Source organism: Erpetoichthys calabaricus, assembly GCF_900747795.2.
Source record: "Erpetoichthys calabaricus chromosome 1 unlocalized genomic scaffold, fErpCal1.3 SUPER_1_unloc_27, whole genome shotgun sequence".
Classification (NCBI taxonomy): domain Eukaryota; kingdom Metazoa; phylum Chordata; class Cladistia; order Polypteriformes; family Polypteridae; genus Erpetoichthys; species Erpetoichthys calabaricus.
Window position 1 is genome coordinate 788,951 of NW_026261593.1, and position 27,024 is coordinate 815,974.

Genomic DNA, 27,024 nt, shown 5'->3' on the forward strand with positions numbered 1-27,024 from the left:
AACTTCAGTACAGTGATAGATAGATAGATAGATAGATAGATAGATAGATAGATAGATAGATAGATAGATAGATAGATAGATAGATAGATAGATAGATAGATAGATAGATAGATAGATAGATAGATAGATAGATACTTTATTAATCCCAAGGGGAAATTCCCATACTCCAGCAGCAGCATACTGATAAAGAAAATATTAAATTAAAGAGTGATAACAATGCAGGTATAACAGACAGACAGTAACTTTATATAATTTTAACGTTTACCCCCCGGTGGAATTGAAGAGTCGCATAGTTTGGGGGAGGAACGATCTCCTCAGTCTGTCAGTGGAGCAGGACGGTGACAGCAGTCTGTCGCTGAAGCTGCTCCTCTGTCTGGAGATGATACTGTTCAGTGGATTCAGTGGATTCTCCATAATTGACAGGAGCCTGCTCAGCGCCCGTCGCTCCGCCACGGATGTCAAACTGTCCAGCTCCGTGCCTACAATAGAGCCTGCCTTCCTCACCAGTTTGTCCAGGCATGAGGTGTCCCTCTTCTTTATGCTGCCTCCCCAGCACACCACCACGTAGAAGAGGGCGCTTGCCACAACCATCTGATAGAACATCTGCAGCATGTTATTGCAGATGTTGAAGGACACCAGCCTTCTAAGGAAGTATAGTCGGCTCTGTCCTCTCTTATACAGAACATTAGTATTGGCAGTCCAGTCCAATTTATCATCCAGCTGCATTCCCAGGTATTTATAGGTCTGCACCCTCTGATATGATACCAGGTCGAGCTTCTCTTCACTTGGACAGCAGTTGGAGTTGCCCGTACAACTTCATATGGGCCTTCGCGTCTTGCCTCGTTCCATTTCCTCCAGAACACCCTCAGGAAACTTAATCTCCAGACTTGATCACACTTGTGGGCTCCTCAGCTGGCTCAGGCTCTCAGTTCTTCTCCTGCAAATAGAAAGTTTGATGGACAGCAGTTAAGTGCTTCATGTAATTTTTATTTTCTAATTACAGCTGTTCTAATGTTGGCCCCTTATAAGCCTCCCTGTAAACAGGCCTAGGCATCGGACGGCCAGTAATCACTTCATGTGCTGTTAGATGTGTTACTCTGTTAGTTTGTATGTGATAGCTCATTAAAGCAAGTGGCAGATCATCTAACCAGTTAATCTTCACTGTGGCACAAATCTTATTTATCTTTGCCTTCAATGCCCCATTTGCTCCACCATTCCTTACGATTGTCGATGGTATCCACAGCCAAGTCTCAGTTTAACACCCAATGCCTGCTAGACGTGTTTCTCTGCTTTCTGAACAAATGCTGAGCCGTTGTCTGAGCTTATTACTGATGGAATGCCAATCGTTGGTATGACCTCCCTAGTTAAACATTTCACAACTGTAGCTGCTCCTTGATCTGGTTACCTCCAGCCACCTGCTACACTTGTCTATTATTACAGCAGGTATCTCTGTTTTCACACCATTCTTAGCATATCCACACAGTCCATTAGCAGGTGTCTAAATGGGCCCTCTGGTGCTGCTATGTGTCCTAATGGAGTAGTAATTCACTTTCTCACATTGTGTTTGGCACAAATAATGCATTCTGACAAAAATTTATCAACAGTAGCTTTCAAATGTGGAGACCAACATCCTTGATTTCTAATTCTCTTAACAATTTTCCCCACTTCTCAATGGTCAACACCATGTGCATCCGTTATTAGAAGATTTAGCAACATGGAAGGAGCAACAATTAGGCCATCATTTTATTCATCCCCAGCTTGTAAGCTTCAGTCTGTGTTTTAAGTTCAGCAAGTTGGGCAGAGCAGGGCTCTTTACAGCCGTGGCACTAGGGGTCGCTGTCGCCCCATGATACCTGCAGACCACACGTCAGACACCAGGAAAAAGTTCAGAAATGAATTTAATTTCAAAAATTGTGCACCAAGCACCTCCACCTCCACGATACTCAATAATAAATCAATAATACAATAACTATAATCAATAACAATGAACAATAAACAATAAATCCTCCTCTCCACCCAGCAGTTCTGTCGCACTCCCTCCCAACTCCAGCTCCGTCTGCTGGGGTTTCCCATGGTCCTTTTATATTCCTGGACCCAGAAGTGCTTCTTTCCCTCAGCCCATGTGATTTCATAGCACTTCTGGGTCAGATGAAAACTCCTTCTTCTCTTCAGCCCGGAAGTACTTCTTGTCTTCTGTCCCTGTGACTAGGGAGTATGGAAAATACAAATCCCTGTTCATCCATGCAACGTCCCCTGGTGGCTCCCATTGTATCCAACAGGGCTGTTAAGCCGAACACCATTGTCCATGATGCCCTGCTGGAATTCAGGGCACCTCCATGTTGCAGGGAGGACTCCATCTAGCGACGTGGGGGTATTGGCCGGGATGAACTGCCAGCCATATATCACACAGCCTTGTGACACGAACACTTTAAACTGTCACTCTTTGTCCTTTCTACAATTCCAGATCCTCCATGGTTTCCTACCTGATCCCTATAACATGAGCCATCTATAAAACACGTGTGATCCGCGTTCTGTAGAGGCACAGACTCCAAGTCCAGACGTAGCCTGGTGATAACTAATGACTCTGCTATACGCTCATGAGGCTCACCTTCCACGGGTACAAACTCTGCCATGTTTAGTGTGTCACACCTTTGGGTGACACATCAGGATACGTCAGCAACTGAAAAGCAGATATCAGTCTAGCTGGAGTCAAAACAAATCTGCTCTGATTTATTAGTTCAACAATCTTGTGATGGGTGTAAATAATAACCCAGTGTTATAGTGGAGGCTTTATCACTGGCATATTGGACCTCTGCTAAACCCTGAAAGTAAGGTGGGTATCCTTGTGCCACACTGACCAGCCTATATCTGTAATATGCCACTGGCTGTCACTTCCTTGCCTTACATGTCTCTTACATCAGCACAGCAGTGGCACAGCCTGAGTGGGCATTGCCCAGGCACAGCAGAAGAGGCCTATCATAGTTAGGTGAGGCCAATGCTGGCACTGACTGCATCTCCTGCTTAACAGAGTCAAACGCCACGTTAGCATCAATCGTCCATTCCAAGTGATTTCTCAGATTGTGTAACTCTGCAGTTCTCATGATGTCTCTTTGTTTTCAAAGCATACTCTGGACTCCAGTCTGAGCTAAAACCAGTCATCCCCAAGAACGTCATCATCTGTCCCACGGCCGTTGGCATAGGTGCCTTGCTTATCCCTCCCAGTTGCGGTGGAGCTATTGCTTTACTGCCTTGTGTGATAATCCTTCCTAAATACTCAGCCTCAGGTCACAGTACTGCAGTTTAGCCTTTGAGACTTTATGTCTCCCTTCTGTGAGTTTCTCAAGCACTTTTATTGAATCTGCATGGCTTTGTTCCAATGATGCTGCGCAAAGCAACAAATCATCCGCATACTGAATCAATGCACCATCCAAAATCAAGTCCTCCAGGTCAGTTTTAAGAACCTGATTAAGAACATGTGAGGAGTGTTTGAACCCCTGTGTCATCCTCGTAAAAAGTCTGTTACTTCTTCTTATACGTAAAAGCAAACAGCGGCTGGCAGGCCTCAGCCAGTGGAATGATGAAAAACGCTGAGCGTAAATCAGTGATGAAGAGCGTTTTGTACTCTCAGGAATGTCTGTGAGGGGTTCTGTGTCTGCTCTCTGCCATCCCTGTCTGTGTTTCCTGCTCCTCCTCTCACTCGTCTGCTTCACTCGTCCTGTAATGTTCACTTTCACTGTCATTAATGGACATTCTAATGCAGCATCTGCCGGCGGGGCAAAGGGAATCTGCCGCCCCCCCCACCTCCTCCCTGTCCTCCTCTAGCAGCTCTCTGATTTTATCAGCGCTGCTTCTCTCTTTGATGCTTCGCCCAACTACATTTACATCATCTCCAATTCTGCCTTTCTTTACTTTTTCTGCTCGTGTCTTTTGATTTATAATTATGAATACGCTCTTGCATATCTTTACACACCGCCATGTTAAATGATCCCAGTTTAGACCACTCAGTACCAAGACTTCTCACTCTTTTATGCCACTTTTTGTGACAGGTCTATGTGTTTTATTTATGCTGCTGGATTTTTCATCCCAAGACCTCAACATTCACCTGACCCTCCGCCATTGCTATTCCCTGCAGTCTCAGACTCCATGTTACAAGCTTTAGCGTTGGATTTTTGCTCAAATCTGGTTTTGTTTTTCACAGAATTCACCAGATGGTGTTTCCTGGCACTCCAGGTCTTCAGATGATTTGTTGAGAATTTCGATTAAGGATCAATATGCTTTATTATTAGTTTTAGTTAACTTAGCTATGAAAAGTCAAGGCCTGAGGCAGCTTTAAAAAGACACCATTTATTTGGCACAAAGGCCCTGGTCTGCCTGCTTTATCAGTCGCTTTGTTTTGAACTTCTGTGGCTCAAGGACGTCATGTTCTCTGAAGAAGCAAGAAGGCAGATTTTATTTTAGGAACACAGGAGCTGAGCGTCTCACTGACAGAAGACGAAACAAACAGCATGCTGGGCCTTTGTGTGTGTGAGTACAGGGCAGGCTGTCAAGGTAGAACATTAAACATATAAGAAATTAAATGACATTTAGATTTATTAGGGCTCATCAATACCTTAGGCAATAAAATTACAATAAAATACATTATGATATCTAGTTAGTCTGAGCTACATAGGGGCTTAAGAGTTGATTACTGAAGGTGAAGGACCTTTACCTGCACTTAGATGTCAATGAAGTAAGCAGCAGCTTAGCCGTGTCAGACAAGGGTACAACTTAACAGCACCGCTGTCTGCATTCCATCCATCCATCTATTATCCAACCCGCTGAATCCAAACACAGGGTCACGGGGGTCTGCTGGAGCCAATCCCAGCCAACACAGGGCACAAGGCAGGAAACAAACCCCGGGCAGGGTGCCAGCCCACCGCAGAGCGTGCACACACACACCAAGCACACACTAGGGACAACTTAGAATCGACAATGCACCTAACCTGCATGTCTGTGGACTGTGGGAGGAAACCTACGCAGACACAGGGAGAACATACAAACTCCACACAGGGAGGACCCGGCAAGCAAACACCGGTCTCCTAACTGTGAGGTAGCAGTGCTACCACTGCGGCAACATGCCGCCCTGTGTGTATAGCTCTACACTAATCTATTGTTTCCTCTGTCTGCTCACTAAGACCCTGCCTCTCCAAACCGTACTAATAATGATGCAATGTCAGTGATGTCCTACAGGAATTTTGTCTGGGCTTTCAAAGCCCTGTCTTTAATCGGAGGCAGTAATGTCAGGTCTTCCACTTGGAGTCAATTCTTTTACTGATGAACTTTAATGGACGCAGTGCAGAGGGGTCTCAGCACAATAAAGATTCACCACATCCCCCTTTTACAGCCTTCTGCACTCAGCTGGCCCAGGACTTTCTGTCAACCCGCCCCCTCATCTGACTCCCAGCATTCCACTGTCTTGTCCTGCCTCTGATTGGCTCCACCAATATTTCCCAGCCTAATGAACGCAGCACTCTGTTCTGTCCATCATGGCCACTTGACAGGCCCTCTCCCCACCTTACACCCATCCTGCACCTGCCATCATTATTTCCAGGCCTCAGCTCACGTTCACCACATAGACGGTTGTATGCCTGTCAGCCGCTCCCTGCATACCTGACCTTGACTTATGGAGTATTGCTGGTTTCCAGCTTTCTAAGAAAAAAATTTAAAATATACAGGCACAGGCCTTTTTGTGATTTAACCCTCACTATTTTAATGTACACCAGGATATGATGCTTATTTTAATAGTCTTACTCTGCAGAAGGAGATGCCTTGAAAGCTTGAATATTGTAATCTGTTCAGTTAGCCAATAAAAGGTGTAATTTTTTAATTATTTCTCATTGTATCCAAATCATCTATACATATAAAGGAGAGTTGGGATCCGTGTGGCTGTGTTTGTGTGTTTGTGGAGGGACGGAGAGTTAAGGCGGGTGTTGGAGTCACGTGATCATCTCCCCTCCCATTCACTTCATTTCACTCCGAGCTGAGCTCCGTAGCAGACGCGGTCTTGCCGTCCTTTCTCCTTTACTGATTTACTGTTTAGTAGACGCGGTGCTTACTGAATACTATTTGTTCCTTTAGTGTTTCTTAATGTTTAGTAGACGCGATGTGCCGGTGTTCCTGGCGGTGTTGCGGTTTAGTGTTACTTTCTACTTCGTTTTTGTACTTTAGTGTTTAATAATAAATAGTAATAATTCATTACATTTATATAGCATTTTTCTCAGTACTCAAAGCGCTAAAATAGTGAGTGATACTTAGCTGATAGCAGTGTAGAAGCAGCACAGCACAACGGAGGCGGTAGGACAGGCGGGTGTGGTAGCGTAGGTGAGCGGTGATAGCAAGCAGCAGGAGGAGGAAGCAGGATTTGGATGTTCCAATACACAGCCATAAACAGTAACGCTTGGTAATTTCAGTCGTGATCGCCCCGGAGCCATAAGCCAGGTTAGTATGAACATCAGATCAGTTCCCGGTCGTAGAGTACTGTCAGATGATACGGGAGCAGATCAGCATAGCGAATATAATCACGGAGACAGATCATCCCGAGGTGCTAGATCGCCAGGTACAAAGAAATGTTCGTAGGTCTCGTCCCGTGATCCTCAGACTCAGCTGTTCCCAGTAAAGTGGAGTCCATAAAATCTGTAAATATTAAGCCAAATCCAAGCAATTCGAGTCAGCTGTATCCACGAAGTATACGTATAATAAACGAAGTAAAAACAAGCGTAAGAGAGTGCAGAATTAAGGGGAATTTTGCGAAACGTTTTGTTAACAGGGAGGAGCGGCAACAACAAGCGTGCGCCAGCGTCCCCTCAGCTGCTACAATAAAGCAGTTATAATAAAGAAGTTTAGTAGACTTTTACTTTATCTCATTTAGTGTTCTTCCCGGCCGTGTTGCCGTTTTTTAGTGTTAGTGTCTACTTAGTGTTTGTGTTTAGTGTTATGGAAGGAGTGATCTTACCACTGTCAGATTTTGCAATGAATGTGTTGGTAAATAATGATTATTTATCAACAGATCACATGAGCAAATTCAACGAAATTTTAGCTGCGCATACAATTTCCAACCTCAAGAGGTTTTGCTAATGTGGACTCCTGACATACCTATAATGCTCACAAAATGCAAAACATATTCAAATATTACCTTCTGCAGCTACTGAACGAGTGACTCACTGGGTGTGTACCTCTTATGATGGTGCTGTAATTCATGTCTATGACAGTTTAAACGCGGATAAAAAATTCAACCTCACCGAAGAGCAGCTTCGTTTCCTTCGTGCTTTGTTTCCTTACAAACCTCCCATAGTTTATGAAGACGCACAGCAACAATTAAATCATACAGATTCTGGTGTATTCTCAGTTGCATTTGCTGTGTGTATTTCTTTAGGTATTGACCCAAGTGATATATATAAAAAATGTAAATGTTCGTTTGTTCAAAACCTTAAATCTCCGAAAGTTCTTCACCGATTGCTTTGAAATTTTGACACAACGTTGCATTCGAATACGCGCGTGTTTTTTATATACATATTATATAGATGTCACACCTGTGACAGGTAAAAACATGCTTTTTTTGAAAACACAGCGCCATCTGTTGGACGTAAAAGCAACACACGCTATACTAAATATTTTACGATTCTGTTTCAATGTTTCGATCAAATAATTTAAGTACGTGAATAAAGGCAGCGACATGGCAGTTTTTGGCGTGCAACCAGAAAGAATTGATAGGAATGCAGTTGTACATATCGATGAAATCGCACAGTATTAGGCTGGGAGATACATAACCAGCAATGAAGCTGTATGGCGAATTCTTTACCATTTCCCATACATGAACAAAGTCCAGATGTTGTTCACTTAGCAGTACATCTAGAAAATGAACAACGCGTTTATTTCACAGCTGCAAATGTGCACCAAATAGCCCTGAATCCACCGACTACAACGTTAACTGCTTTCTTTACATTATGTCAAAATGACGTGTTTGCGAAAACACTGCTGTATTCGGAAGTGCCTACGTATTACACATGGAATGCGAGTAGAAAATCATTTGAACAACGCAAACGAGGAGAGCAAGTCAATGGACAACCTGGCATATTCAAAGAAACTACGATAGGCAGACTGTACACCGTGCATCCCAATCAAGATGAATGCTTCTTTGTTCACATGCTGTTGGTAAATGTGCCCGGTCCAACGTCTTTCCAGCAATTGAGAATTGTCAATGGCGTTACACATGCCACTTTACGAAGTGCATATCAAGCTCTGAATTTATTGGAGATGACCGACACTGGGATGTATACATTAATGACGCGTGCAACACGTCACATCCAAATCAAATTCGTGCATTGTTTGCAATCATATTGACCGTCTGCTCTCCTTCATCTCCAACACATTTATGGGAGAAATATAAATCGCACACGGCTGAAGATATTTTCCGTCGAATACGCAAGTAAAATTCAAATATAAACATGGATTTCACAGCAGAAATCTACAACTAAGCGTTGATAATGATTGAAGATTTGTGCTTAGAAATCGCGAACAAAGTTCTCAATCAATTGGGAATGCCATCACCGAATCGATCTGCTCCTGCTTCGTTCGATGTAGAATTGCGTTGTGAACAAAATTACAACACGGGTGATCTTATGTCGTGTGTGCAATCAAATATTCCTAAGCTAACGCTTCAGCAAAAAGGCATTTACGATCAAATAATGCAAACTGTCAATAACGGGGTTGGAGAAATCTGGAAATTGGGAACGAAAAGGTGCCGGTTGATCTGACCTCAGGACGAATTTCATTGCCTCATAACTTCTGTAATTTAGTGACGTCAAAAGAAGAATTGGTTGAAAAAGTATTTCCCAATATTCAAACCAATTATAAGAATCACGATTGGCTGAGTGAACGAGCTATTCTTGCGGCCCAAAACAAAGACGTTCTACGAACTTAACAATATTATTCAGTCTAACATTCTGCACAGACAATGGAACAACAAAAAATATTGTATACCCACAAGCATTGTGAAATTAAACATATTAGAAACGTGTGCTTTCTCTTTTCTTTGTTTTCCATTTAACCAGACTGAGCCACAGCAAAGCTATCTCTATCTATCTATCTATCTATCTATCTCTCTATCTATCTATCTCTCTATCTATCTCTCTATCTCTCTCTCTCTCTCTCTCTCTCTCTCTCTCTCTCTCTCTCTATATATATATATATATATATATATATATATATATATATAGATATATATAGATATATATATCTATATTTATCTATCTATATATATATATACACACACACATATACATCTATACTAATAAAAGACAAAGCCCTCACTGACTCACTCATCACTAATTCTCCAACTTCCCGTGTAGGTAGAAGGCTGAAATTTGGCAGTCTCATTCCTTACAGCTTACTTACAAAAGTTAAGCAGGTTGCATTTCGAAATTCTACACGTAACGGTCATAACAGTCGACAACGTCCACCATGTTAAACTTTCTTATTTATGGCCCCATCTTCACGAAATTTGGTAGGCGGCTTCCCTGCGCTAACCGAAACCGATGTACGTACTTATTTCGGTGGTATGACACCACTGTTGGCCACCATATTGAACTTTCCAACGGTCTTTGTTACTTAATGGGCCCATCTTCAAGAAATTTGGTACGCGGGTTCCCAATGATAACTGAATCCTACTTACGTTCATATATACGTCCATAGCCTGCAGCTCGGTTCACACTCTGAATCTTCCACGTACTCCTGAGCATAATCTAATTTTGAAGGTTGGGGCTGAGAAACTTACAGCCACCGAAACTTTGTAATGGCATGAGACTTCAGGTCACATGCCTGCAAAAGAACCTAATTGAGGCAACTATTTTTACTGGCGGTGGCTCAGGGGAGAGAGTTGTTATTCCTGGCATCCCCGTTATACCCTCTGATCTCCCATTTCAATTAAAACGCCTCCAATTTCCAGTAAGGCTCTGCTTCGCAATGACAATTAATAAGTCTCAGGGACAGACCCTGTAAAAGGTTGGCATTGATTTGAGGCAAGATTGCTTTTCACATGGCCAACTATACGTTGCATGCTCAAGAGTAAGCTCAGCACACAGCTTGGTCATATTACAACCAGAGGGGCGAACTGACGTCGTATACAAAGAGATCCTTAACAAATAATAGTTGGTACATTTTCCCTCAGTTTATTACTTAAAATTTTAAAGCAGTACTTCGCCGCTGCAAAGCGCGGGTATTTTGCTAGTTTATATATATGTATCTGGAACAGAGCTCTCGTTTTAAGAATGAGTTAGTGTTGCACTGTCCTCCATCGCCCTGAAGATGGCACTGCTGTGTTATAAATGAACTCAGTAAAGCCGGACTCCATCAGATGTTTAAAATGTGTATCGCCACCTCAACTTAGTTGTCATCACTCAGATTTTCACGACAGGCTCAGTGCAGTTCCTTATCTAGCAACGTATTTGTTTTCAGAGTATTTATGTTTCTTTGTCCCTGTTTCAGGCCCTTAGACCCCCAGTGTTCTCAGGGTGCGCAGGTGAAGCCTCAGGCCCGGCAGTCTACAGACTTTTAAAGTGACCCAATGGCTCATCTTTGGGATTCAGTTTTAGAGGAGCCATCGTGATTGCCATAACTCTCTTGTCTTAGTTCTCTGTGATATGATTTAGCTCCTTCAAGTAAAACTGGAAATGCATGAACAGTCATTTGTGTTTCTGCTTTGAGTGTTAAATATTTGATTTACGGCGTCTTTAATGCTGTCTCTCGGTGGCTGTGCTGTACGACTCTGATGACTCGCGTTCTTCAGGCAGGTTCAGTTTTCAGGTCCCGCTCTGGCGCCCTGTGGCTGGAGATTTTTATCCGCCCCAAATTCTTCCTTTAGTAGGACTCTTACATTAAGCTGTTACTGTTCTTGTATCACGATGAAGCAGAGACAACAAGGATGATGGATAAATAGGTAGACATTAAAGGTTCACCTGGTAAAAAATACCAAAGGCAGGAAAGAAGGAGAACCAAAACCAAAGGGAGAAAGCAATGCATAGTCAGAGACTTGTAGTCAAATGAACTGAGAAACAAATAAAGTAAAACAAACCTGTGTGATAAAAAGTATCGTTGTACAATACTAATTGTGTAATAACACTCCTTTAGAAATCCATTAAGTTAGATATCGAGTTGAATAAAATGGCCACCGTCGCACTGTTCACAATGCTGATCAGAAACTCCGGGGACACCGAGCTACAAAATGGTGGTGCTGATCCATAAACACTTTCTTGTAAAGATATTAGACAATTTAAATTTGTGATACAGGCGTCTCACTAATATATTCAATGGGACAAAAGTTTTTCCAATTAAAAAACAAACAAATGCTAAGGAAGCTTTATCTTGTGTCAGATGCATTTACAGGATATCCTCTGGGAAAGAAAGTAATAAAAACTCTGAATTCATAACAGATACCTCCTAGCTGAGTTTTATTTTTATTTTTCTGCTACAGATTGATCATGCTAAATTTTCACTGAATGAAGTTAGGATTTAGATGCATATCAATTATTTTTTATTATTTGGTTCTTTTTTGAGTTTCTGATTATATATGCCATTATTTAATAAAATAATAATACATTTTATTTATATAGCGCCTTTCCCATGCTCAAGGCACTTACAGAATAAATAAAGAACGGCAGAATATACAGTATATAGCATTGTACAAACCAGAAGATTAAGACAGTAAATTCTGAAAAAAACAGACAACATAATTGATGGTCTCGCGCACACATACAGGTTACATTAGCATCTTGACAGAGAAGTAAACTGAGAGAAAGGTAATAAAGTCAAGTAGAGCTAAAAGCCTTCCTGAACAGATGAGTTTTGAGTTGTTTTTTAAAAGAATTCATGGAGTCTACATTTACATTCCTTTTACTTATTTGGCTCACTCCCTCCGAGGAGATTTACAACTTTTGAGATACAATTAGCTCCATTTCTTTAGTACTCGGGTGTTGTACCGTGTTAGCCATTATGGATGTAGTGAGAAGTCAAGCAAAATGACCCCTTTTACTGGCTAACTAAAAGATTACAATATGCAAGCTTTCGAGGAAACTCAGGTCCCTTCTTCCAGCAAGATGTAATCATTAAGATTAAGATTTCAATAAACTTTAAAAAATAACATACAAAAACCCAATAAAATCTTCTTTCCAAAGACTTTACACTCTACAATCCTTCTGCAAAGTAAACAAGAAAAACAAGAACAATCCTAGCAGGTTTAAAGAAAATTAAGCACCAGCAGCAAAGACTCTTCTTTATGTGAGAGACACAGCAGGACTATCATCCAGCACTGGAAGTGACCGACCCTAAACTGAAGCCCCCGTTTGAGTGTCTTAAATGCCCTTCGCGTGTCCCGCCTGATGGTGCACGCGCCTCATTTTAAATCTTGGATAGTTTGGCGCGCGTGCCCGCTCATATCCTTTCGAGCCCCCAGCCCTTTGCGCGTTCGCGTATCCTCCAGACTGCCGCTGCCCGCTCAGTTCGCTTTTCGTAAGCAGCAGACTGTCCTCCACTTTCAGCGCCCCATATCTCTGTTATCTCTGCAAGCAGATAGGCGCTGGAGACATTGGCCATAGGTGCTTCCAGCCTCTTATGCAGATGCAGCTTTATGAAAGTTTATGAACACGACGAAAATACCCAGCTTTCAGTTAATAACGCCATAACAGACGAAACCGACTTCCATGCGGTGAAATGCTGTAATTAAAAGACGTCTAGTTTTAATTAGGCGGTATGTGTACGCTATTATTTGGTTCCGTTTTTATAGTAATAATATATTAATAGGGGCGGCACAGAGTGGAGTTTGCATGTTCTCCCCATGTATGCGTGGGTTTCCTCCCACAGTCCAAAGACATGCAGGTTAGGTGCATTGGCAATTCTAAGTTGTCCCTAGTGTGTGTGCGCGCCCTGCCCATGGTTTGTTTCCTGCCTTGCGCCCTGTGTTGGCTGCGATTGGCTCCAGCAGACCCCCGTGACCCTGTAGTTAGGATATAGCGGGTTGGATGTATTAATAGTGGATATCGCCCACTCGGCTCTGTCAACTAGACCCGCCGCATTGCGCTTGCTTGAGTCTGTATTGTGTTTAGGACCACCCGACCTACTCGATCGGGTAGGATCGTTAGTAAAGCTCTGCGCATGCGTGTGCAGCGCGCCGGGCTCGGGTCGTCATTGTGCGCATGCGCGCGAAAATTGGGCAGGTACCGCAGATCAGGTAGCGACAGATACTACGGACGCAAGACTGTTGCTGAGTGAGACAGAAGTGTGAACGAGTTCAGAAACAATCCCATCGCTACGAGGCAGACAGTAAGTACTCTGGATTTTGGGGATGCACTTTATGGATGTGTGACTTTTCATTCTCTCCATTACAATTGCCGCGCGCGTTTTGAATGAGTGGCGAACGTTCGTGTTCGAGTGAATCCTCCTTTGATCACCCGCGTGTTGTTTCTGTTCATTGGTATCTGCGGTTCACTTCATGTGGCTGAGTCCCAAATTTTAATTCGTACCACCCAGTCACATCGCTGGCGCATGCACTGTAAAAAATCAATCCTACTCCCAATTAAAAAATATTAAGTAACTGATTACAATGTGCTTTTTGAGTTTGCTCAACATTACGTTGACAAATCCTGCCAATTACAAAATTTGCGTTCACTGGATACAAGCTACACTATGCCAAACTAAGAAAATTAAATTAGCTCAAGTAGAAATAACTAATATGTAAAAACAGCATTAAGCCCATCTAACATAAATTTTAGGGCTTTGTCAATGTCATCACTAATTGGCGCAACTAAAAAACCTATGCTGAATAAACGTAAGTATATTTAGGCAAACTTCAAGGTAGTAATTCAAGAAATTAATATATTTATTTTTTTGCAAACTCAAAAAGCACATTGTAATCAGTTACTTAAGAACTCTGACTTTATTGAGCAACATATTCTATTTTAACAAAAAAGAAAAAACAGCTTTTTTGAAAATAATGCAGCTTTATTTTCTTAGACATGGCATTACCTTATTATTACAATGTGAAATATGAAAATCACTTATATAAATGTATTTATATTCAGTACGTCCAAATTTTGTCTTAATAACATTGTTATCATTACTAATAACCACAAGCCATGCCATCTCTGATGTTGTGGAATCTTAATTTGAAAAGTGTTACATCAATAATTCCAAAATTTTTGAACAGAACCTGCACAGGGTAAAGGGATCCTGTCATAACATTAACACTAAGGTGCAACTGAGAAAGAATTTCACACAAAGAAAAGTAGCTATCGCAATGTTAATCTAAAATCAAAAGACAAGCACATCCTATTCTGCAGATCTGAGACACATTTGTCTAACATTTATACAGCAGATTTTTGAGTGACAGTACTCTATGTGAGTATGAGTCTCCAATATTTAGAAACACCTTCTGCACTGTTTCAAAAGTGTATTTAAGTTCTTTTGGGCACTGAATGTTTAGAGCATACAGAAGACCAACAAGTATGACAAATGCAGTTGTGAAGTCGGCAAGCTCTTCAATTACTACTCGACCTTCTATTACCACAGCCACATTCATTGCCACAGCTCCAGGATTGGTCTCATGGTGCCTCACAACCTCTAATATTCCTATCTTCATTTCATTTGTATATATTTGAAGGGAGTCTGTATCCTAAAAATATAGAACAATAATATAGTTAAAGTGTGAAAAAATAAACCATAGTTGACTCTTTTCCAAAGCCAAGTGAAAGGTTGTCTACCAACTTAACTTTCTAGTTTGTTAATCATTTAGTTTGACATTTCCCACAGAACTTACATGACATGTTGTTGATAACTTCTTGTATTCTCTTAAGTACAGAGGTAGTCCTTGTAGAACCGTTGCCCTCTTGTGTGTGGTAACAACCATAGTCTGAAAAGTACAGTAACAAGAATGATAGTCATAGAGGTAGAATATACAAAGAAATAATGCTTGAACCAAATGACAATTTAAGAAAACTTTAAACAAAACAACTAAATATATTTGACATATTTTCTTTCTCATTACTGTACATATACAAAAGTCCATCTTTGTTAAATGAATCCAAATAATGAAAGGATTTTGCACGTCTGCAAATTATTCAAAATGTATGCACAGATCCAGACACACAAAAAAAAATGCTATTGACCTGGATAATTTAAATTGTCAATTTATAATAAACAGAATAGCTCAGGAATTTACTTTTATTTCTGGTAAAATATTGTTTGTGTAAATCTCACCATTAAATAAAACTGTAAATTAATACATTATGAATTGAATTTGTAGTCCATGACATTGGAGGGAATATGTGCAGTGCCAATGACTCAGATATAAACATATACAGTATAATTCACCTTGTTCTATAAAATCATTTTGCATACATTTGATAAGTATATGGGTTTGCCACATGCACCTTCATAAGCAAACAGTTTAACAGCCGTAATTACAACACTGCCCTGCACATACTACTTTAAGTTCATGCTTATGACTATAAAACAATTCTTTCCTGATCCTTATTACGTACCTGTTCATCTAGTAATTCTAAAAGTGATTTCAATTCATGTGCCTTCTTGCCTCCTTTTGCTCTGTACATTTTGATCAGAGCTGTCGAATACTTGTCCAAGGATGTCAGCAATGTTTCTTTCAATTGCACCTGGGTAATGCGATAAAATTCTGCATACACCTGCAACAAAATTCAGGAATTAATAATGTACTTATTTTCAAGGTACTAGCATCGCTACTCGACAATTGATTTATAAGATTAGATAAAACTCACCTGTTGCTCTATGAAAAGGCCTGGCCATCTCTGTTGGACTACAGAGACCAGCGGTTCATCCATGACAATCTCCTTTCTTCTCAGGGAAAAAGTGAGGTCCATTTTGGTGTTGATTAGGTCCAGGTTCATATTTTTCTTCTTCACTGCATCCTCAAGCTGCTGCCTCTCTGTTTCAAGATCTTCATCTTTTTGACTACCAGGGTGATTTGGCAAGAAATTTACCTCAGATTTACGAGGTTTCTTAAGGCAACCTCTGGGAGAACCAAATCCTCTTTTGTTAGCATTTACCTGCACTTCTGCACAGCCAGCATACCGAAGTTTTTGCCGAAGGTTGTTCATCTTATATTGAATACTTACTTTCCATCCAAGCCAACCAGCGCCTGTGGCCTCAGTGAGACAAGGATGCTTGACAATCAAAGCTGCAGCAACTTTCTCACATTCTGACTCATTTGGGTAGGCTTTGTATGAAAACATTACCTCTGAAACTTTACAAAGTATTTCCATTTTAATGTCACGAGTGACATCCAATGGAATCTTCTTCTGTTCATATAATTCATTTGCTTTCTGGAGATGAAGTTCAAGCTCCAAAGAAAACTTAGGAATTGGAAACTCCTTGGGCCATGGCTCCACTCTGTTAAATGTTTGAGGTGATAATGACAAGTCACTTGAAACACTAGCAGTATCTACAGTGAAATCAGACAAAGTGTTTTCTTCTATTGGTGTGACTAAAATGTTCCAGAAAATCTTTAAGGTGGCCTTGTCTGCTGGAAGTTCACTAATGTCGGTTAAATTGCACAGTTCATTATTGAAATCAGGATCTTCGAATTGTATAGTGAATCCACTCTCTATGTTCAGTTTCTCACAAAGAATAGATTTGAGGTCTTCAAGGGTCGATACATTGTCAGGGCATGATACTTTTCTGATATTGTCTGGAGCAAGAATTACTCGCAACAACATTGTAGTGGTTTTTAACCTTTTAGGAAAACAGTATAAGAAAATGTCAGTAATAGTAAAAGAACTGTTGCTTCATTACAATCTAATTAAGCTGGTGATAGCTGAGAACTCAATCAATCAATCAACATATATCAGATTGATTCATACATTTTAGCAGTTTCATATAACAAATCAGAGGTCACAAATACATCAAGTACCTATGGAAGTAAGGACCTTTTAAGTGACACCATGAGTTTTCCTGCAATACGGTAGGGAGTTAGTGGATAGAAATCAATAAGGTCCTGAGGAAGAATAGTTATGACATCTGGACAGGCCTTCCTAACAACTTCATAAGTTCTGAGATGTTCAAAATACCAAGTGTCTAATCTCTCAACGATGAAGGAGAGCTCACTGCCAACAACAAAGTTTAGGATTCGTCCAAATTCTGGTAGTCCAAAAGAAAATCCAATAGCAACGATCATGTTCTTTGTGTATTTGGTCCCATACAAGTGCACAGCAGAGGCTAGAGAAACCTCAGTCTTGCCTACATACTTTTTTTGAAATGCAGCTCTTGTGTGTGAGTCCAGTGAGACAGTTTTAAGTGTTTTTAATTTCTCTATGTGCAACGCCGTTTTGAAAAATGTTGGGCAATCTAAATGGTATGCAACCATGAGTTGATGTTTGGTGGCTAATGTATTTAAAATGTTTTTTGAAGTTATGCACATCTCGCACTGCTTTTTTGAAAAAACTGTGCTTGGCTTCAAACCTTATTGTCCAAAAATCAGCTAATGGGCCAAAAGAACGCATTAGGTTGGGGTAGTGTTCAACAAAGTGATGTTTTGGTTTTAGATTGACATTGGGGAAGACTTCCTTGAACAAAAGTCGATGGTCTGAAACTTTGGTTTCAAAGTAGCACAAAGTTTCTTCTGAGAACTTTGAAGAAACAGAAAGTTCAACTATGTCTTTTAAATCCATGAGGATTTCCCATGTTTTATCTCCCTCAGGTACTAAGACTCCAATAAAGAAGGGAAGAAATCTTAACAATGCCCAATTTTCATGTCCGTTGCCCCTAAATGTATTCTTTGAAAGATAGGTTTTTTGAATTGTTTGCGGTCTGTTTGTTTTGTCTGAATTCTCATAAGGAAATGTTTTAATAATCTGATTAAGACAATCCAGAGTGAAATACTTGTCTGAAATCAATTTCTGAAGACATAATGAAAGCTCAAAAGGCACAATGCCCTCAAAAAAGTCATGCAGTATATCAGGTGGAAAGCCAGAAACTGGATGAAAAGACTTCAAGTTTTTAGATAAAACACAATCTGATTTGACACCATTAACAGATGTAAGGTGCTGATTTTCAGTTAGCTCTGCAATAAACTTGCTGTGCTCTTCAGGAGTCCTTGGATGAAATTCTTTAGCTTCTTTGGTCTGAATATCTTGCAATGAAGCAAGACAAAATCTGCAAAATTTGTCAGCTCTGAAACACTCAAGAAACCCAGCAAGACTATGAGCACCTAAATTATCTGCAGAAACAGCAAAAACAGTTCCTTTTACATGATCAGCCAACTGTTCAACAAATAATCCCTGATGTTCAAGTACCTTTAAGTCTCTTAGCAATGGTTCTAAGAAGGTGTCATACCAAAACTCTCAAACATCATTACTCCTCCTGAGTAGAGCTAATTGAATTGACTGCAATCCAGATCGAAACCGTACATCCCAATTTAATATTACCTAATAAACTGCAGTTACTTTATGTGTTTTCCGAGAAGTTCCAAGTGGATTACATATTTCAAATTCATCAATATATAAATTGAGTGCTATTTTAAAGTCTTCTCCCCCAAAAAATGGATTAGTTTTATAATATTTACCATCAAAAAAGGAAGCGTACAACCCAGGGGGTTGGCAACAGTATTGACAGTTTGTTCTAACACATCAGAACGATTTAACAATAACCTAAGAACTTTTAACAGTGGCACATAAACAAATGTTTTTTTCTTTAATCTGCTAAAAACATATTCTATAGGTTCTACAAGTGAAAAGTTTCTTTTGAAGTAACAGTCTCTTCTATATTCAGAAGAAAGTATTCCATTTGATGTTGCTAGTAAAGGACTTGTCTTATGAATAACATTTACAATATCATTAATGATGGTCTGGCTAACCTCACAATTATTTTTCTGCAAAACGTGTTCAATTTCATTTTTAGTATGACTAAGTGAGGCTGAAAAAATATCATTTAACCCTTCAAGTATTTGCTTGGTAGCACTTTTTGACACGTGAAGAACAGTTTGCATACAAAGAAAGAGAGAAGCAAGTTTGTGCTCAACTGCATCTCCTAAATCCTCAGTGCAAGCAGCATATCTACTACCTACATGATCATCCTCACCATCAATAAGAGGTCCACTATTGTCTGCAGCAGAGCTACTATTAGGACTGTCTTCTTGGCCTGTATGATTACTACTTAAAATGGATAGCCTGAAATCATGAAAAGACTGACCCTTATGCTTCCTAATTTTATGTACATTAAATGTGGTATATACATTGGTCTGAAAGTCACAGTTTACAAAAGGACATTTCACATATGCGTAGTTTTTAGATGTTTTCTTATATGGCTGTAAAAGGTCTTCCCATCACAGATATCTTGATATTTACAAAGTTCACAGCTCAAACAAGCCAAATCCTTGGTAACTTTTGAAAGGGTAGCATTGGGATGTATTCTGTTGAGATGTGTCCTTAACGCACCTGCAGTCCGGAATGAACAAATACAGTCACTGTGAATGCAAGGAAACGATGAATATGGTCCACGCCAGTGCTTCAATCTATAATGTCTGAGAAGTGTGTCCTGAGCTGAAGTACAAAATGTACAGAGCTTGCAATGCATGAAGACCCTAAAAATCGCAATAAAGAAATAAGAGCTGATTTGGATGGCCTTCAAAACAGTTTGTATCCCATAACACTGCATTAAATAGAATTAAAATAGGTTCAGTAATTATATGAAATCATATCTTAATAATTCTATCACAAATATCTAAGGTCGTATCTGAAAATGAACACAGTAAACTACACATCACGTTTACACCTGAGCAGTTGTGTGGTGCGACTTATATTTATTAACATATGTTTGTAAGGGTAATTTTTTTTTTCCTTGAAGGAGCGAAGAATTGTTGTTGAGGTGTGCTCTGTGTGTTAATTTTAGGTCCTTCCCCCTTTACCACTCGCTTTCTCCCTCTATGACGCACACCCCAATTTTCCTCTATAAAAGAAACAGCATAAACTGAATGTACACAAGAAAGAAAGGAGTACTCCAACTAGTAATCGTGCGTCTGCCTTTACAAGCTGTTATGCATATGCACCACAGCGCCCGTAATAATTTACTAGAACATTCAGTTGAAAAAAAAGCACCGTCACCACAGAAGCGTGCACGCCATCTTTTACTTTTTTTCGACTGTATGCAATTTTACGAAAAAAACGGTACTGAATAGAATATTGATGTCATTTTATTAAATTACCGTTTAAAAAACAAAATTATCTGACCGTTGTCGTACTCTCTTATTGCCCAATCCACTTGAATAAAGTGTAATCATCTGCGTTCAGTCTCTACTCTAAACTTTAGTATGGTGCCTCAAAAGCTCGAGTCGGTCACCGCAGCTACTACGGGAATTCAGACCGCTAACTTTAAGTGAAAAAAGTGTCCTGATGTCGGGTTTTGAGGTATAAAAACACAAGTTGTTACAGTGAAAAAAGGAAAGACGGAAATATCGCAATTGCGTGGCTTTTGATAAAAACTTATAGCCACCACAGTAAGCACAACTGAGCTTTCATTTTATAATTATTCATTTTCAGATTCTGTTATAGTCACTAAAATCTTCCGTAATTAACGGACCCGCCGTCATCACACGTTGCAAATAACACAAGCGAACATTAAACACATAAAAAACTTTTTTACGTTCGGCAGTAGGTTATAATCCAAGGTCGTCGAAGTTTGTAAGGTTACTCGCGTGGTAACTGTTAATACATCGTACCCCGATTTTTTATGGTTTTCAACAAAGGAAAGTCCTACTCTTGTAAATGTATGTACTTACCTTAAATCGGGGCTCTCAAACGTTAGTAATTACAGATTGTGGAGTCGTGGAGTCATGCACGTGTCCAAATCTCATAAATCGAGAATATTCTCGCAGGACATGCGCATTTCGCAAAAGAAAAACTCACAAACAACAGGTTATTAATTCTCACAATGATGATTTTTGCATTTGAACCCAAAAGAAAAATAGAACTCACATCTGCGCCATACAATGAAGAAACGATTGTTGAAGCTAAACATTTAACACAGAAATGCTGGAACAACAAACATTTTTACACTGGGTCGACTATCACTTAGTTACATTTTTTACAGTGCATGTTCATTCATCTCTGTGTGTTCCTTTTATTGATTCCTTCTCGAATCGCAGACATCGGGGAGACGGCCATTTCACACTAACGGCTCTTTGAAACAAAGGCAGAAATCAGTTTTGTCCTTCCGCAGTGTTCAGACTATCCTACAGAGAGACACGAGAGCGCAGTACAGTAAGGCAAGTCGTACTGTATGTATGTATGTATAAATGCATTTTCTAAAATTATTATTTTTGCAAATGCCGTTTGCTACAATAGTTAAAGTGATCTGACCAGCTTTATAAGTTTCGCTTTAACATTTGCGGACTATTTCATTTATGTTAGGTAGAATGCCCAAAGGGGACTGGGCGGTCTCGTGGCCTGGAACCCCTACAGATTTTATTTTTTTTCTCCAGCCTTCTGGAGTTTTTTTTTGTTTTTTCTGTCCACCCTGGCCATCGGACCTTACTCCTTTTTATGTTAACTAAGGTTGTCTTATTTTAATTTCTTATTTGTCTTTTATTCTTCTTTTCTTCATTATGTAAAGCACTTTGAGCTACTTTTTGTATGAAAATGTGCTATATAAATAAATGTTGTTGTTGTTGTTATTTTCATTTAACGACTAGACGACTGTCGCCAGTTCTGTTTCAACAGTCATCGTCGCATTAACGTGACTTGGGGGATTCGCTGTGGCTCCTTTAATAATTTATTTGTGCTTCCATGCTGTGAACTCGCGATAAGAGTCCTGCGCGCTGATGGAGTTGAAACGCATAAATCACAAGTCTTTTGATCCTCCGCCCATCCCTAAGTATTTGAAATCAGAAGGTTGTGAACATGCATAGTAATCCTTGACTGACCTCCTCGATAGATGGCGTGTTTAGATAGAACAGCTGTTAAGTTTCCCGGCGCATAGTCGACGTTTTAATTTCGCCTTCAACTGTTTAGGAAACTGTCACGTGTAGCTATGGTCGCGTACGGCTGACGTCATCCAGGGCGACGGCTACTGAAGCCTGTCGCTACCCTTTTTTTTTTGTTTTTTATTATCAATGAAATACAATACAATACAAAACTCTCGTAGATGATATACATTCAACATTCAAAAAAGTATAAACAACAATCACAATGAATTTCACTGTATATGCAAGATAACAAAAGACACAGGAGGCATAAATGAAAACAGTATAAAATTAGACATGTTATCATAAATTCTTCTTACAGATTTGCTGGATTTCAGTTTCTTAACTGATAGGAAGTATTGTTTCAAATCATTTATGAACCATGTAAAAGATGGTTTGCTATTTCTCCAGTGTATATGATATTTACCTAAGAGAATGACAATGTTAATCATATCAGAGACAGATGGATAAGTTATCCATGTAGAACATAACATGAGACAAGTCAAACTGTGGGCTATCATTAACCTTGAGTGATAATCAGCTGTGTATTTCTAACCAAAATTTGACCGAAACAGGACATGAAAAGAACAAGTGGTGTAATGTTTCACAAGTTGAATCACAAAGAACACAGGTCCACCTCAAATTTAAATGTTCTTTTTAAAAATTCTGCCACCCGGTATATTTTGTTAATTATCTTGAAATGTTTTTCTTTAGTTTAATTTAACTTTATTGCCAATGGGATTGCGTGACAAACCTGCCTGTATTCTTTTTGAGTACAACCTAATTTAAATTTCTTCAAAAAGGACACATAATCTAGCAGATTACAGTCTGAGTCCAACAAATCAGTTACAAACAAGATATCCCTCTCAAACCAGTTTCTATTAAATAATGACTTTCTATTAACTGTTACCACTCTGTTGTTCAATAGGGTAGACATGTGGGGAGAAAGGTTGTGTGTAAAAATCATTTTCCAGAAAGAAAGGATCTGTTTGTGGAAACTGGATAATTTACCAGGAATTTTGCTAATCTCAAAGTGGCATTTTAATAGAAACTCAATTCCTCCTAATTTTTTAAAAATACATCTGCGTATATGAAACCACATGGAATCAGATTGTGACAAACAAGCTCTGAGCCAGTTAATCTTAAAAGTTCCAACCATTGATTCAAAGTCTAAGGCTTCCCTGTCGCTACCCGATCTGCCTGCCTGCGTGATTTGCGCGTGCAGGCGTATTAAAAGCCTAGCAAGCCGTAAAGTGTTAACACATGCATTAAACAGATTGGGCAGCACCGTAAAGTGTGCGATGACATAGCCTTTCAATACTCACACACACAAATGCGGATCGGACCGGCAACAGAAACCAGGTAGTGACACACACCACATGCGCTTAATGAAAAAAACAAGAAAATCCACTTTACGGCACAACTCGATCTGAACTGTGTATGCCGATTCACAACTTGACATTACGGATTGCATGACAAACCTTTCTGTATTCTTTTTGAGTACAACCTCATTTAACATTCTTCACGCAATCCCATTGGCATTAAGACAGTTAATCTACAACATCTTGTTATATTCAGAAGTCAAGCCAGCGTTGCCAAACTTAAAAATTGGTAATAGTAATCTAAATGATTGTAAATGTAATAATAAAGTTATTAGAGCAAATTTTGAATCCATTCTTTTCCATGATTTTAACTCAGGAAAGCATTTGCAAGTTTTTAATGGGGATCATTCAATTCTGGAAAAGGCTTTTTCTAAATTTGTTAAGTGGCCTGTTTCCCCAAAAATTAAAGAAACACATTTCAAGATAATTAAAAGAAAAAGAAGATTTAAATTTGAGGTGGACCTGTGTTCTTTTTGTGATTCAACTTGTGAAACATTACAACACTTGTTCTTTTCATGTCCTGTTTCGGCCATATTTTGGTTAGAAATACACAGCTGGTTATCACTCAAGGTTAATGACATCCCACAGTTTGACTTGTCTCATATTATGTTCTACATGGATAACTGATATCCATCTGTCTCTGATATGATTAACATTGTCATTCTCTTAGGTAAATACCATATACACTGTAGTAAGTGGAGAAATAGCAAACCATCTTTTACATATTTCATAAAAGATTTGAAACAATACCTCCTATCACTTAAGAAACTGAAATCCAGCAAATCTGTAAGAAGGACTTATAATAACATGTCTCATTTATTACTGTTTTGATTTATGCCTCCTGTGTCTTTTGGCCTGTGCTCCCTATTTGTTATCTTGCAATATACTTTGAAATTTATCTAGCCCCCCCTGTACTGTAAATGTTTATACTTTTTTGAATGTTAGATTTATATCCTCTACGAGAGTTTTGTATTTTATTGTGTTTCATTTGATAATTAAAAAAAACAAAACTTGACTTTATGGTATATTCATTTTAGTTTCACATTAGTTCACCATATTGAAAATATTCATCCTGCAAAATAAACGAAGCACCTTTTGTGGTGTAATATTGAAATCAATTCTATGTGAGACAGGCAGCCAGTGCAATGAGATTGAGACAGTTGCCTGAAGTTGGGGAAAAAAAAACAAAATAGGCCAATACCTCGTGATCACTTAGCAAAAGCACAGCAGGTCAGAGCAGAGGTCGAGATGGAGGATTCTAGAAGTGCCAGGCAGAAGGGTCACCCACTACTTCAACATGGCACCCATCTCTCCTTCCTTCTTCTTTAACTGCTGCCCCATAACACGGCCAGACTCTTCTACTTCACTGTAACTGTGAAAAACATAAACACAGTAGATATTCACTCATGGAGTTCAAACATTAATAAAGTGTACCCTTACTTCTTGTTGTGCCTCCTTCCTTGGTACACCTGCAGATCAATTATTACCAAATTAAACATCACAATAGATAAAGTTCTGCTTAAAGTCTAACTAATAATAATAATTACTGTGGTTTTTTGTTGGATTTTGAAAGAACCCCAACTTAATTGTAATTATATGTAGCATCATTTTTTTTTCTTCTACATAACGCATACAGTAGACATTGTGTTATAATCTCTGTATATCTGAACTTCTAATGTGATGTGCTCAGGTGTCATTACTTACATGAAAACAAATTTGTTTTTCTCTCCTGCCTTAGTTTTGTTTTAACTTAAAATTAAGTCTTGGTTCTTTCAAAATCCAACAACAAAGCACAGTAACTTAAAATACAGTCGACCCTTGATATACGACCGGCTTGACATGCGAACAACTTGATTTACGACCAAAATTTTTATTTTGATTTACGACCAACATCTTGCGTTACGACCTGAATGCGGTCACATGTATCCGCTTGCGCGATTGTAAACAAACAGAAACATTCCTATTAATGCGGCACTCATTCAATAAAATGTCAGGTTTGTAAACTCTCTTGGGACCTCCCCAACTAGAAGACATGCCAAAGTCCAAACTCCGTATGGAAGACTGTTTATCTGTTGCTGGGGCAACAGCCGGCTTAAAGCTGTGCTGAGTCTCTCAGCCAAAGCAAACAGAAAAGATATCGATGGGTGATATGCATGTGATATCCCTGCCCGACAATGGACAAGCAAGCTTCCACAGTCGCGGCAATTGCGCTTCAGGACGCACTTCAGCATGTCGTTCCCATTGAGTGGGGAGTTGGGGGGGATGGGGTCTCAGAAGAGTTCAGAAACAGTTCCTTGTATCATCGCAAGGAAATGCTCAGAAAAATTCTCGTCAGAATAACTTGTAGGCAGGAGGAGATTAAAATTAACGCAAAAGAAGCTATTGAAATGATTGCAAATGCCTGAGCGCAAGTTAAACAAAGCCTTCAGTTTCATTATCATCCCTCCTCCCTTCCTGCAGCCCAAAGATGTCAAATTAAATGGTGAGTACAGTATGAAGTTGTTGTTTCTGATAGGCTAGGCACTTTTTATTACTTTTTGGTTAGTACATTAGAAAAATTATTGGTGTTTTGGTAAATTATGCACATTATACAACCCTTTTTTATTATGAAAAGGTTAAGTAAGTGTTGCAGTGGGAGGTTCGGAACGCATTATGGGTATTTCCATTATTTCTTATGGGAAAAATAGTCTTGACTTACAACCAACTTGAGTTACAACCAGCCCTCGCGAACGAATTGAGTTCGTAAGTCAAGGGCCCACTGTAAATGTTATTTTGCAAAACGGAACAACATCGCTGTATAGTTTGTGAGGATTCACACTGTGAGGCTTTCCTGTCTAAAATTAAAAAGCCGTGCTAGTTACTGGACAGAATGAGCAAGCATACAGTACAGTATTCAAGGCAGCAAAATATAGCCTTGGTAGTCTTACCTGTAGAAATAACAAATCTAACATGAACTGCACATCATCTCGAATTGGAAATCTTAAAAGCAAAAGAGAGCATCCAGTTGTGTCTCAGAATGCGGGTACACTGGCATCTGTTCAGCCACATGGAAGGCTGGTTACCACCGAGAATCCTGTAGGGTAAGAAAAAAAATACAATGAAGAGGCATTGTACTTCTCACTGCAGCAATAAGAAAAGTTATTTCTAAGGAGCAAGCAAGCCTTCTCCATTATATTTAGTTAAATGTGTTTGTGTGTGTGTGTACTCCTCTTAAACCAACAACTTAAATTATAAGTTAATGACAAATGACAACAGCAGGTGCCCAGCCTGTCATTGTGCCACATCAGACGCACACCACACTTCTCTGATGGCTTTGGACATCATAAATTTTGACATTGCCTGTTTTCTGCCATATTATTTTTTTCTACCAAACAAGGATAAAGAAATCCATTTCAAAATTATGAGTAAATAGTACCTAACTAACAAATTAATTCATAAGTATGACATTAATATATCGCCAAAATGTAGTTTAGGTACAAATGAAGACACATCCTCTCTCACATTTCTTTTACTTCTGCTCCTATTCCAAAATGTTTTATAAAGATTTATTTCTGTTACTGTCTTGAATGACAAAACAATATCTCACTGTTTAATTCTTGATCTTCTGTATACAATTTTGAAGACTAAATG

The 27,024-nt window shown here is 39.4% G+C and overlaps 3 protein-coding genes and 1 long non-coding RNA gene across 4 annotated transcripts in view; 3 read left to right on the forward strand and 1 right to left on the reverse strand.

Annotated features, from left to right (window-relative positions):
- Nucleotides 1–27,024, forward strand: part of LOC114643402 (zinc finger protein OZF-like) — a 719,868-nt gene that overhangs the window by 659,352 nt on the left and 33,492 nt on the right. The window lies entirely within an intron of this gene.
- Nucleotides 1–27,024, forward strand: part of LOC114642003 (zinc finger protein OZF) — a 1,360,360-nt gene that overhangs the window by 377,533 nt on the left and 955,803 nt on the right. The window lies entirely within an intron of this gene.
- LOC114642002 (zinc finger protein 239-like) overlaps nt 1–27,024 on the forward strand; it is a 199,952-nt gene that overhangs the window by 139,531 nt on the left and 33,397 nt on the right. The window lies entirely within an intron of this gene.
- On the reverse strand, nt 24,641–26,509 carry LOC127526414 (uncharacterized). Its single transcript, XR_007933976.1, has 2 exons — nt 26,322–26,509; nt 24,641–24,766 (listed from the first exon to the last, which is right to left on the reverse strand). It is a non-coding gene; the product is annotated as an uncharacterized LOC127526414 (long non-coding RNA).